The sequence below is a fragment of the Apodemus sylvaticus genome, chromosome 14 (genome assembly GCF_947179515.1).
Source record: "Apodemus sylvaticus chromosome 14, mApoSyl1.1, whole genome shotgun sequence".
Lineage (NCBI taxonomy): Eukaryota > Metazoa > Chordata > Mammalia > Rodentia > Muridae > Apodemus > Apodemus sylvaticus.
In genome coordinates, this window is record NC_067485.1 from 6,296,259 (window position 1) to 6,308,991 (window position 12,733).

The 12,733-nt window shown below is 34.9% G+C and overlaps 1 pseudogene; it reads left to right on the plus strand.

Annotated features, from left to right (window-relative positions):
- The first annotated feature begins 394 nt into the window (after positions 1-394).
- On the plus strand, positions 395-4,188 carry LOC127664848 (cathepsin R-like; annotated as a pseudogene).
- Positions 4,189-12,733: the final 8,545 nt, after the last annotated feature.

Below are 12,733 nucleotides of genomic sequence, written 5' to 3' on the forward strand. Positions count from 1 at the left end.
CTTTTACTTGTAATTATACAACCAAACTTTCCAGTCACTACCTCAATGAGAATGGTGTCATAGGGAAAACTATAGAAGCTGAACAGTGGTGTAAAAAAACTTTAACTTCAGCACTCCGGTCAGGTAGATCTCTGTCAGTTTGAAATTTCCATTGTTAGAATTCAGGCCAAGGGCTCTTTAGTTTTCATTGAATCTCATAGCTACCAGTGCATGATTTAGTTCAAACATATCTTTAGCCTTTTTCATAATCTTAGAAATGTATTTGAAGGTATAGTTCAAAGAATTTAATCAGTTATGAATTGCTTCATTTTGCAGAAAAATGGAGTAAAAAGACATTGTTAAAGTGTCATGTAGCTTTCTCTTAATTTCTCTCCCCTCTCTAGGCACTTGAGACATGACTGCTGTTGTCGTCACAGCCTTCCTGTATTTGGGAATGGCCTCGGGTGCTCCAGCACTTTATAGCAGTTTGGATATTGAATGGAAAGAGTGGAAGATAAAATACAACAAATCATACATCCTGGTTGGTAACCTGGAAACTGTCCAGAAGGACCTAAGAGTGAATTGTCATTGCTGTTGCAAATGGCAAAGCACATTAGAGAACACACAAATGCCCCCCCTCATTAAGAGCTTATCTATCACAATCACTATAAGGACAGGGTAGCCAGATTCCCTTTGGTAAATGTCTAGATATACTGTTCTGGATCCCTCTCCATGGCCTCTATTCACCTGCCCCAGCAAGTCCATATGGTCAGATTGTGAAAGAATTCAATAAGATAGAAATAATATTCATTACACTCATTTCTAGGAGGAAGAAAAACTGAGGAGAGTGGTTTGGGAAAAAAACCTGAAAATGATCAAACTGCACAATGAGGAGAATGGCCTGGGTAAGAATGGCTTCACCATGGAAATGAATGAATTTGGTGACATGGTGAGTATGACATGGGTTGCTTCTCCCTGTGTTCTTGTTAGTACCTTAAAAGGAGTTTTTAAATAATTACTTATGTACTTTTCCTTGAAGACTGATGAAGAATTCAGGAAAATGATTGAATTTCCAGTTCAGACTCACAGAGAGGGAAAAGGTATCATGAAACGTGCAGTTTGTAGTAGTCTCCCCAAATTTGTCAATTGGCGAAAGAAAGGCTATGTGACTCCTGTGCGGAGACAGGTATGACAGTGTCACATTCCCATCTTCCTAGACCATATTGAAAAGGTAAAAGAATTGGTGTTTTGTGTGCATATTGAATGTGGAGTGATATGCAGTTCATTTTTTAAATAATAGTTTTTCTTCTTCTTTGAATGCTTCATATATTTTAAATATAAGTTAATCCTAAAAATATACCACATATATATTCTCTATTAGTGTCCATCCATCCTTCTACAGAACTCATACCCCCTTTTATGGCCCTTAATAACTCACAAAACATATAGAGCCTTTCAAATATTCATGTGTGTGGCCATGTCTAGGGTATGAGCAAACTTCCAGTAGCAATATCTTTTAGGAGACTGATACAGCCTAGAAATCTATCAGTTGACATTAAATACTTTTTATAAAGTAATACATTTTCTAACTTGTTGCCAGGTTGTCGTTTATTTATGACATTTTTTTCTTCCCTATTCAGGGTGACTGCGACGCTTGTTGGGCATTTGCTGTGACTGGTGCTATTGAAGCACAGGCAATCTGGCAAACAGGCAAACTCACCCCGCTGAGTGTGCAGAACCTGGTGGACTGTTCTAAACCTCAAGTCAACAATGGCTGTCTTGGGGGTGATACATACAATGCCTTCCAGTATGTTTTGCACAATGGTGGTCTGGAGTCTGAAGCAACATATCCATATGAAGGGAAAGTATGTGGGCATCCTATGCTGTCACTTCAACTCAACTTGGAGTGTAGGACAATTGTAGCTATAATTCACCATCTACAGGAGTACAATTATTTGGTAGAATTATACTATATATCATTAAGCCTATCATTAGTTTTTCAATGTTTGTATAGCTTTCTGATTAAATTATTTAATCAGATTTATTTTCTTCTATTGACATTAAGAATATGCAAGCTACTATACTTACTATATATATTTTCCATCATTAAAATTTCTTTTAAATACGAAGACCAATTCATTGTCATTGAAGATAGGCAAACTAATTATCAGTTCTAAATCTCGATATAATTTTTATTTACATTTCAAATCATTTCCCCTTTTCTGGCCCCCCACTCCCAGAAAGTCCCATAAATCTTTCAGTAACATTTCACTTCCTGGGATTTATTGCTGCATATATTTTAAGTGTGTTCAGCTTCAAAGTACAGGGTGTTGTGGTTCTGACTCTTATTCCTCATAAGGTGAATGAAAGTAACTGAATCTCTTACTTGTTTTTTAAAGGATGGACCCTGTAGGTATAATCCAAAGAATTCATCTGCTGAAATCACGGGATTTGTGTCCCTCCCGGCAAGTAAGGATATCCTAATGTTTGCTGTAGCCACTATTGGGCCATCTCTGCTGGAATTGATGCTTCCCATGAGTCTTTCAAGTACTATAAGAGAGGTGTGAATGTTTACCTCTACATAAGAGAAACCTAGTGACATCCCTACATTACAACATATTTATGTATAAATGTAATGTGAATATTTGAGAGTCTGTGATTTGTTCTTCTTCATAATTTATCTGATGTGACCTCATATGCAATTTAGCAGGATAAAATTTATAAAACTTATTGCTTAGCTAAATTTAAAATTTCCTTCATTTGGTAGGCATTTTAGATATCTATAGAATCTGATTATCTGAAGTCAAAGTATAACAGAGCCTCTTGAAGTAAATAATTTATCTTCTATAAGTTAAAAATGGCACGAGATTCTGATAACAGCAACAACAACAACAATAACAACAACAAACAACCCACAAAATTCCAAGGATTTATATTTTAAGTACATACATATTTGCTTATCAACAAATATGCATGAATTAGAATTTTTCAGCTTTCTGTGAAGCCCTATATATCTATGTTTTGGGTAACAATTCATCCAGATCTTTATTCCTGTTGTAGTTTGTGTCATTTCACGATGTTTGAAAACCTCTCCTTTGAAAACTGTTAGTGACAGTTCTCACTGTCAGATAACTTGTATATCTCACATCAATTACTTTTTGTTTTATTTCTCAGGTATTTATCATGAGCCAAATTGTAGGAGTAATTTTGTGACTCATGGAGTTCTGGTGGTTGGTTATGGATTTGAGGGAAATGAGACTGATGGTAATCACTACTGGCTGATCAAGAACAGGTATATATTGCCAAAATTGTATATTTGAAATTCCAAGACCTAGAGAGATGGTTCAGTGGTTAAAAGCACTGGCTAACATTTTGGCGTATTTTTGAAGGAATTTTCCTGTTGCAAATCAGTAATTGGATGAACAGGCTGAAAAAAAAAAGCTTTGTTTCATTTAAGTTGAATAATAGCTCTTCTTGTTTTCTATGTATATGTGGGAAGTAAGTGTACATATGTACATGTTTGCATGTGTATGGATACATGAGTGCACAAGTACATATGTGTAGAGGTCTGATGTTAACATCAATTATTTTCTCAATCATTAGCCAACATCAAAACTGTGGCAGTATTTCTTCCTGATCTAGGAGTACACTGACTAATTCGTCTACCCAGCTTGGTCTGTGTATGTCTTGTCACTATGTCCTGAGAACTTGAGTTGCATGTAAAAAAAAAATGTCAGTTTCACTTTAATGTGGCTCTTGAATTTATCTCTAGTCCTTAGCCTCTTAATTTTTCTTCAGCTTTCACAACTTATTCACAATGTGAAATCATAACATTCAAATTCTTTCACCTGTTTTGGGTGTCAATAGCATGTATGTGCCATTGTTTTCTAAAATATGACAAATTTGTTATTTCTCTACCATTAATTGGTAGATAGCTAGTCTGCCCATTCTCTCTTGATGTTTTGGAGTCCTATATGAGATGCCTTTTGCAACCCAGGAGTAGATCCTCTGACTTTTCTTATGCATCTGTTAAGTTGCTCACTTGTCAAATATTAAAAGAAATCCATCATGCAGTGATATGTCTACTAAATAGAAAACATATTTTTCAGCTGGGGTAAATAATGGGGCATGAGAGGCTATATGAAGATTGCCAAAAACAAGAACAACCACTGTGGAATTGCTTCATATACTCATTATCCTACTATTTGAGCAGCCTGATGGCCACAGGGAAGAATTTGGCAGAAGAAAACATTTCTTGTAGTGGGGTATCTACTTATCAGTGACCAGCCTTTGCTTGGTATACTCTGGATTTATGTCCCTGAAGAGCTAAATTGCAATGTAAATTCTTGGAACCTTCACCTATTTTGATATAATGACCACAGATGTTCTAACTTTCCTACAGAAAATTTCAGGTTTTACTGATTGTGCAAATAAAATCCTTTAAAAATGAAATGTAAATATGATTCCTAGGTCCTTTCCCTTTTTTAAAATGACATTTTGTGGAAATAGTTGCAATTCCTCAGGATCTCAAGAATGGTATCCTGGTGTTCTTAAAGCTGTAGGTAATTCCATTGTGATGGATCATATTCCATTATTGGTTTTGGTTTGCTTTTAGGATTCTATGTATCCTTCAGATACCTGGCTCTGAAAGATTATTTGATAATTTCTGGATTTAACATGTTTAGCTGACATGATTTTATTCAGTTTCAATTCTTGGCTCATCTGTGCAGTGTCTTGTTATCATGTGCTCCTCCAGTGCATAATGCTGGGCTGTGACTCTCTATTTTTATCACTTTGATGCTATATGAGCTTCCCTTAGAACCCTGATAAATGTAACATAGTTGAAGGACAAGCACAAGACTTTAAAATGGACTTTAAGGTGTTATTGTGTTCCTTAAAGAAGAAGTGAAGAAATCAATAAAGACAGGGATAGTGAATGGAAATTAATAAAATAATTCAAAGTCTAAGAGTAGAAATAGATTCAAAAATTAAACCCAAACTGAGGGAAATTGAAAAGTGAACTTTAGGTATTCAGACACAAAGCTCTGAAGCAAGATTAAACAACAGAATATAAGGTACTAAAGAAAGAATATTAAGTATTTTTAAACAAAGCAGAAGAAATAAATACCTTAGTAAAAGAAAATGCTATATTTAAAATATTCCAGATACAGGCAACCCATGGAATATGAGACACTATGCAAAGACCAAATATTAGAAAAATAGGAATAAAGACAGAAGAAACACAGATTAAAGGTACAGAAATAATTTTAACCAAATAGGGAGAAAATTTCCTAACCTAAAGGAATTGTCTATTAAGGAACATGGTACAAGTTTAATGAACTGTACATACCAGCACAAAGAAAGAATTCCTCTTAATAAATAATAATCAAAACAATAAACCTACAGAAAAAAGAAAGAGTATAAAATATGCCAGGAGAAAAGACCAAGTAACATATACAAACAGGTATATTAGAACACCTGTTTTATCAAGGGAGACTCTAAAAGACAAAAAGCCCTGGTAGGATACTCTATCAACTCTAGGAGAGGATAGATGCCAGCCCAGACTACTTCTATCCTTGGAAACTTATAATCATAATAGACAGAGAAAAATGACAGTTTATTATAATTCCAAATTTAAACAATATCTACCTAAAATCCTGTCCTATAGAAGTTTGTACAAGGAAAATTTCAACCTGAAGATGCCAAAAACACCAAAAGAGACCACCTGAATTCTTAATATTTATTCTTCAAACACAAAGACAGGAAGTTCATAAAAAGACTATTACAGCTTAAATTACATATTGATCACAATATACTGATAGTGGGAGGATTCAGTGTCCCACTCCTAACAATAGGCAACTATCCAGATAAAATGAAACAGAGAAAGGTGGGAATTAAATGATCGCATAAACCAAATGAACTTAACAGATATTTACAGAACATTTCTCCTAAACACAAATGAAAATACCTTCTTCTATCCACATTATGGGACCTTTTCCAAATTTGGACACGTCAAGAACAGCAGATGCACAAAAAAGCATTGAAACTGATAAAAACTGAAAAGCACAGCAAAGGAAGTGCTAAGAGGAAAATTCATAGCACTGAATACCTTCCTAAAGAAATTGGAGAGATCCTATACCGGCATCTTAACAGAACACCTGAAAGCTCAAGAACAAAAAGAAGCAATCACACCCAAGAGGCATAGAGGGCAGGAAATGATCTCAGGGCAGAAATCAACCAATTAGAAACAAAGAGAATGAAACAAAGAATCAACAACCAAAAGTTGGTTCTTTGAGAAAATCAAAAACATACATAAACCCTTAGCCAAACTAACTAAAGGGCACAGAGAACTTATCAAAATTGATAAAATCAAAAATGAAAGGGAAGCATAAAAACAGAAACTGGGGAAATTAAAAAATTATCTGATCATATTACAAAATCCTTTACTCAACAGAACTGAAAAAATCTAGATGAAATGTATAACGTTTTAGACAGATACCACATAACAAAGTTAAATCAAGAGCAGATAAGCAATCTAAATAGTTCCATATCCCCTAATGAAATAGAAGTCATTAAAAGCCTCCCATCCAAGAAAAGTCTGTGTCCAGATGGTTTTGGTGCACAATTACACCAGACTTTCAAAGAAGAGCTAACATCAACACTCTTCAAATTATCCCATACAATAGATACAGAAGGAATACTACCTAATTCATTCTATGAAGCCACAGTGACTCTGGTACCTAAACCATACAAAGATCCAACAAAGAAAGAAAACTTCAGACCAATTTAGCTAATGGATGTCGTTGCAAAAATATTCAATAAAATTCTGGCAAACCAAATCCAAGAACACATCAAAACCATCATTCACCAAGATCAAGTAGGCTTCATTCCAGGGATGCAGGGATTGTTCAATATATGAAAACCCACTAACGTAATCCACTATATAAACAAACTCAAAGGGAAAAATACATAATTATTTCATTAGATACTAAAAAACATTCGACAAAATACAGCACACCTCCATGTTAAAAGTATTGGAGAGATCAGGAATTCAAGGCCCTTACCTAAACATAATAAAATCAGTGAATAGCAAATCATCATCCAATACCAACTTAAATTGAGAGATATTTGAAGCAATCCCACTAAAATAAGGGACAAGACAAGACTGCTTGCTCTCTCCATATCTATTCAATATAGTACTTGCAGTACTAGATAGAGCCAAAATACAACAAAGGAGATCAAGGGGATACAGATTGGAAAAGAAGCCAAAAGTATCACTTTTGCAGATTATATGATAGTATACATAAGAGACCCTAAAAAATCTACCAGAAAATTCTTTAGCTGATAAACAACTTCAGCAAAGTGGCTGGATATAAAACTGACTCAAATAAATCAGTAGCCTTCCTTTATACAAATGATAAATAGGCTAATAAAGAAACTAGGGAAGAAAAACTGCTCACAATAGCCACAAATAGTATAAAACATCCTGGTGTTACTCTTACCAAGCAAGTGAAAGATGTATAGGACAAAAGCTTCAAATCCCTGAAAAAAGAAATCGAAGAAGACTACAGAAGATGGAAAGATGTTCCATGCTCATAGGTTGGTAGAATTAACATAGAAAAATGGTCATCCTACAAATTCTCCAGAATCATTGAAGTACTCATTAAGATTCTAACATTGTTTTTACAGACATGGAGAGAGCCACCATCAATTTCATATGGAAAAACAAAATACTCAGAGTAGGAAAAACAATTCTTAACAATAAGAGAACATCAAGATGTACTTATAAAGCAATAATGATAAACACTGCATGGAAGAGGTACAGAGACAGGCCTATCAATATAATAGAACTAAAGACCAATTAATAAACACACACTTATGCATCCTTGATCTTCAACAAAGAACTCCAAAATATATAATGGGAAAAAGAAAGCATCTTCAGTAAATGGTGCTGGTGCAAATTACAGTCTGTATGTAGAAAAGTAAAAATAGAACCATATTTTTCACCTTGCACAAAGCTTAAATCCAAGTGGACCAAAGACCTCAATATAAAGCCGGTCACACTGAATTGAATAGAATAGAATAGAAAGCGGGAAAGAGCTTTGCACTCATTGGCACAGTGGGAAATTTCTTAAACAGAATTCTAATGGCTCAGGCTCTAAGATCAACAATTAAGAAATGATACTTCATAAAACTGAAAAGCTTCTGTAAGGCAAAGGTCACTGTCATCAGGAAAATTGACAACCCACATATTGGGAAAATATCTTTATCAACCCCATATCTGATAGGGTGCTAATATCCAAAATATATAAAGAACTCAAGAAGGGACACCATGCTCCTGGTTCAATGCTGTAGGTGAGGAGGCTTGAGTGGCTGGTATGTTGTACTCTGTATGCTTTGTGATAAAACCTTTTCGCAACACTTTTATCTTCAGATATATGAAAGAAAACATACTGGAGAGAAACCCTATGAATGTACTCAATGTGATAAAGCCTTTGCACATCACACTTCTTTGAGTTTGAATAAAAGAACACATACTGGAGAGAACCCTTATGAATGTAATCAATCTGGTAATGCCTTTGCACAAAGCAGTCATCTTCAAATACATAAAGTCATACATACTGGAGAGAAAGTCTACAAATGTAATCAATGTGATAAAGCGTTTTCACAACAGAGTCATCTCCAAATATATAAAATAACACATATTGGAGAGAAACATTACAAATGCAATGAGATAAAGACACAACACAATAGTCTCTTAATACACACAAAGACACATGCTGGAGAGAAACCCTTTGAATGTGATCAAAGAGGTAAAGCCTTTGTACATTACATTACTCCCCAATACCATAAAATGAATAATACAGAAGAAACTAAATGGATGTAATAACTGTGGTGAAGACATTGAAAATCAAAATAGTCTCCATAAACTTAAGAGGACTCATCTGGGAGAGGAACCCTATGAAAGTATTTAAAATGGTAAGGTTTTTGCACATTTCTGTAGTCTTTATCATCATGGAAGTATTCATACAGTAGATAAAACTTATGAACAGAAGAAATGCAAGATTTTGCATATCACAGTTATCTCTTTTTTCATGTTCCTTTCTGTTTTTTATTATTTTCTATATTATTTGTTTACATTCCAAATGTATTCCCCTTTCTAAGTTCAACCCTCCCCATAAGTCGCATAAGCCCTCTTCTCTCCAGCCACTCCCCAATCACCCCTCCAATTTCTCTGCCCTGGTACTCCCCTAAAATGCTGAATCAAGCCTTTCCAGTACCAGGGACCTCTCTTTCCTTCTTCTTGGGAATCATTTGATATATTAATTGTGTCTTGAGTATTCAGAGCTTCTGGGTTAATTAATATCCACTTATCAGTAACTACATTCCATGTGTATTCTTTGGTGTTTGGGTTACCTCACTTAGGATGATATTTTCCAGATCCAACCATTTGCCTAAAAATTTCATGAATTTGTTTTTAATTGTTGAGTAGTATTCCATTGTGTAAATACACCACATTTTCTATATTCATTCATCCATTGAGGGTCATCTGGGTTCTTTCCAGCTACTACGTATTATGAATAAGGCTGCTATGAACATAATGGAGCATGTGTCGTTATTGCATGCTGGAGAATCTTCTGGGTATATGCCCAAGAGTGGTATAACAGGGTCCTCCAGAAGTGTCATGCCCAGTTTGCTGAGGAACCGCCAGACTGATTTCCAGAGTGGTTTTACCAGCTTTCAATCCAACCTGCAGTGGAGGAGTATTCCTCTTTTTTCATATCCTTGATAACACCTGCTGTCTCCTGAGTTTTTAATCTTAGCTATTCTGACTGGTGTGAGGTGAAATCTCAGGGTTGTTTCTATTTGCATTTCCCTAATGAGTAATGATGTTGAACATTTCTTTAGGTGCTTCTCAGCCATTCAAAATTCTTCAGGTGAAAATTCTTTGTTTAGCTCTGTACCCCATTTTCAATACAGTTATTTGGCTCTCTGGAGTCTACCTTCTTAAGTTCTTTGTATATATTGGATAATAGCCCTCTGTTGAATGAAGAGTTGATGAAGATCTTTCCCCAATTTGTTGGTGGCAGTTTTTTCCTTTTGACAGTGTCCTTTGCCTTACAAAAACTTTGTAATTTGTGAGGTCCCATTTGTCAATTCTTGATCTTAGAGCATAAGCTATTGGTGTTCTGTTCAGGAACTTTTCCCCTGTGCCCATATCCTTAAGGGTCATAGCCAGTTTCTTTCACAGTTTCACTGTGTCTGAATTTATGTGGAGGTCCTTGATCTACTTGGAGTTGAGCTTAGTACAAGTATAAGTACAAGGATAAGAATGGATCAATTTGCATTATTCTGCATGCAGAACTCCAGTTGAACCTGATAGTTTATATTAAGAAGATAATCAGATGAAAGTATCTCCTATTCTCATGGATAGTGTAGAATTAATATAGTGAAATGTGCTTTGAGCTTTAGTAAAGTTTCTTTTAAGAATGAGTGTGTCTTTGCATTTGGAGCATAAATGTTTAGAACTGAGAGTTCTTCTTGGTGGATTTTTCATTTGACCAGGAAGAAGTGTCCTTCCGTGTCTCTTTTGATGACTTTTGGTTGAAAGTCAATTTTATCTAATATTAGAATGGCTACTCTGGCTTGTTTCCTGAGACCATTTGCTTGTAAAATTGTCTTCCAGCATTTTACTCTGAGGCAGTGTTTGTCTTTGACACTGAGGTGTGTTTCCTGTACGCAGCAAAATGTAGGGTCCTGTTTATGTATCCAGTCTGTGAGCCTATGTCTTTTAATTGGGGAATTGTGTACATTATGTTAAGAGATATTAAGGAATAGTGATTTTTACTTCCTGAGATTTTTATGTTATTTTTATGTTTGAATGGTTATCTTCTTTTGGATTTGATGAAAAAAAGTTACTATCTTGCTTTTTCCAGGGTGTAGTTTCCCTCCTTGTATTGACATCTTTTCCACCTATTAACCTTTGTAGGGCTGGGTTTGTGGAAAGATACTGTGTAAACTTGATTTTGTCATGGAATATCTTGGTTTCTCCATCTATGGTGATTGAGAGTTTTGCTGGGTATAGTAGTCTTGGTTCACATTTGTGTTCTCTTAGCATCTGTATGAGATCTGGCCAGGCTCTTCAAGCTTTTATGGTCTCTGGTGAGAAGTCTTGTATAATTCTGATAGATCTTTCTTTATATGTTACTTAGCCTTTTTCTCTTACTGCTTTTAATATTCTTTCTTTGTTTAGTACATTTGGGATTTTGATTACTATATGACGTTAGGTATTTCTGTTCTGGTCCAGTCTGTTTGGAGTTCTGTAGGCTTCTTGTATGATCATGGGCATCTCTAACTTTAGGTTACAGAAGTTTTCTTCAATAATTTTGTTGAAGATATTTGCTGGCCTTTAAGTTGTAAATCTTCACTCTCATCTATACCTATAATCCTTAGGTTTGGTCTTCTCATTGTGTCCTGGATTTCCTGGATGTTTTGGGTTACAAGCTTTTTGCATTTTGCATTTTCTTTGACTGTTAAGTCAATGCTTTCTATGGTATATTGGACATCTGAGATTCTTTCTTCTATCTCTTGTTTTCTGGTGTCGATATTTGCATCTATGACCCCTGATTTCTTTCCAAGGTTTTCTATCTCCAAAGTTGTCTCCCTTTGTCATTTCTTCATTGCTTCTGCCTCTATTTTTAGATCCTGAATGGTTTTGCTCAGTTTCTTCACTTGTTTGTGTTTTCCTATAATTCTTTAAGAGATTTTTGTGTTTCCTCTTTCATAACTTCTTCCTGTTGACCCAAGTTCTCCTGTATTTCTTTAATTGATTTTTGTATTGCCTCTTTATTGTCTTCTATCTGTTGACCCATATTCTCCTGAATTTCTTTAAGTGATTTTTGTGTTTCCTTTATAAGGAATTCTACCTTTTGATGCATGTTCTCCTGTATTTTTTAAGAGATTTATTTATGTCCTTCTTGTAATCCTCTAATAGCATCATAAAACGTTATAGTTGTGTATCAATGTCTTTTCTGTTGCTGTGATGAAACAATGTCTAAGGCAACTTATAGAACAGTTTAATTTGTCTTATGGTTCCACACCATCAAAATATCATTATATCAGTTGTGAGACAGGACAACTAAAGGAGGAAGCTCTGAGCTCACATCTTCAACCTGCAGCATATAGCAAGGAGTGGCAACTGGAAATGGCATGTGGATGTAAACTCTCAAGCCCATCCCCAGTGACATATTTCCTCTACCACATCAGCATTTGTTAAATCTTCCCAAATTATACAATCAACTTAGAAAGATTTGTTTCTCTGACTGCAAGCATACATTCATGTTTTCTCTTACCCGAATCAAACTATGATTAGGACAAACCATAGGCAAGCCTTTAGAAGCCCCAACACCATTGTTACAGGGGTAAATGCTTACATGAGAAAAACATTTGTGAGTAAAAATTTATTTAATAATTTGTTTAATATTATTTATGTCAGTGTATTTTTATACAGCTTTGTGCATGTACATGATGCTGTTTCCAAAGAACCCCTTAGAGAGTCTTGGAGCAGGAATTACAGAATGTCATAAAAATGATACAATGTCCTTGACATAAATTGTTTTAAATGTTTGGCCATACCTCTAGTAGTGTAATTATTTGAAAATGTTTATCTATTATGTTAATATTAAATAATAAAAACATTCATACACAAAATCCTATTCCTACAAACAATTTGATAAAGATTTTGACATCACAT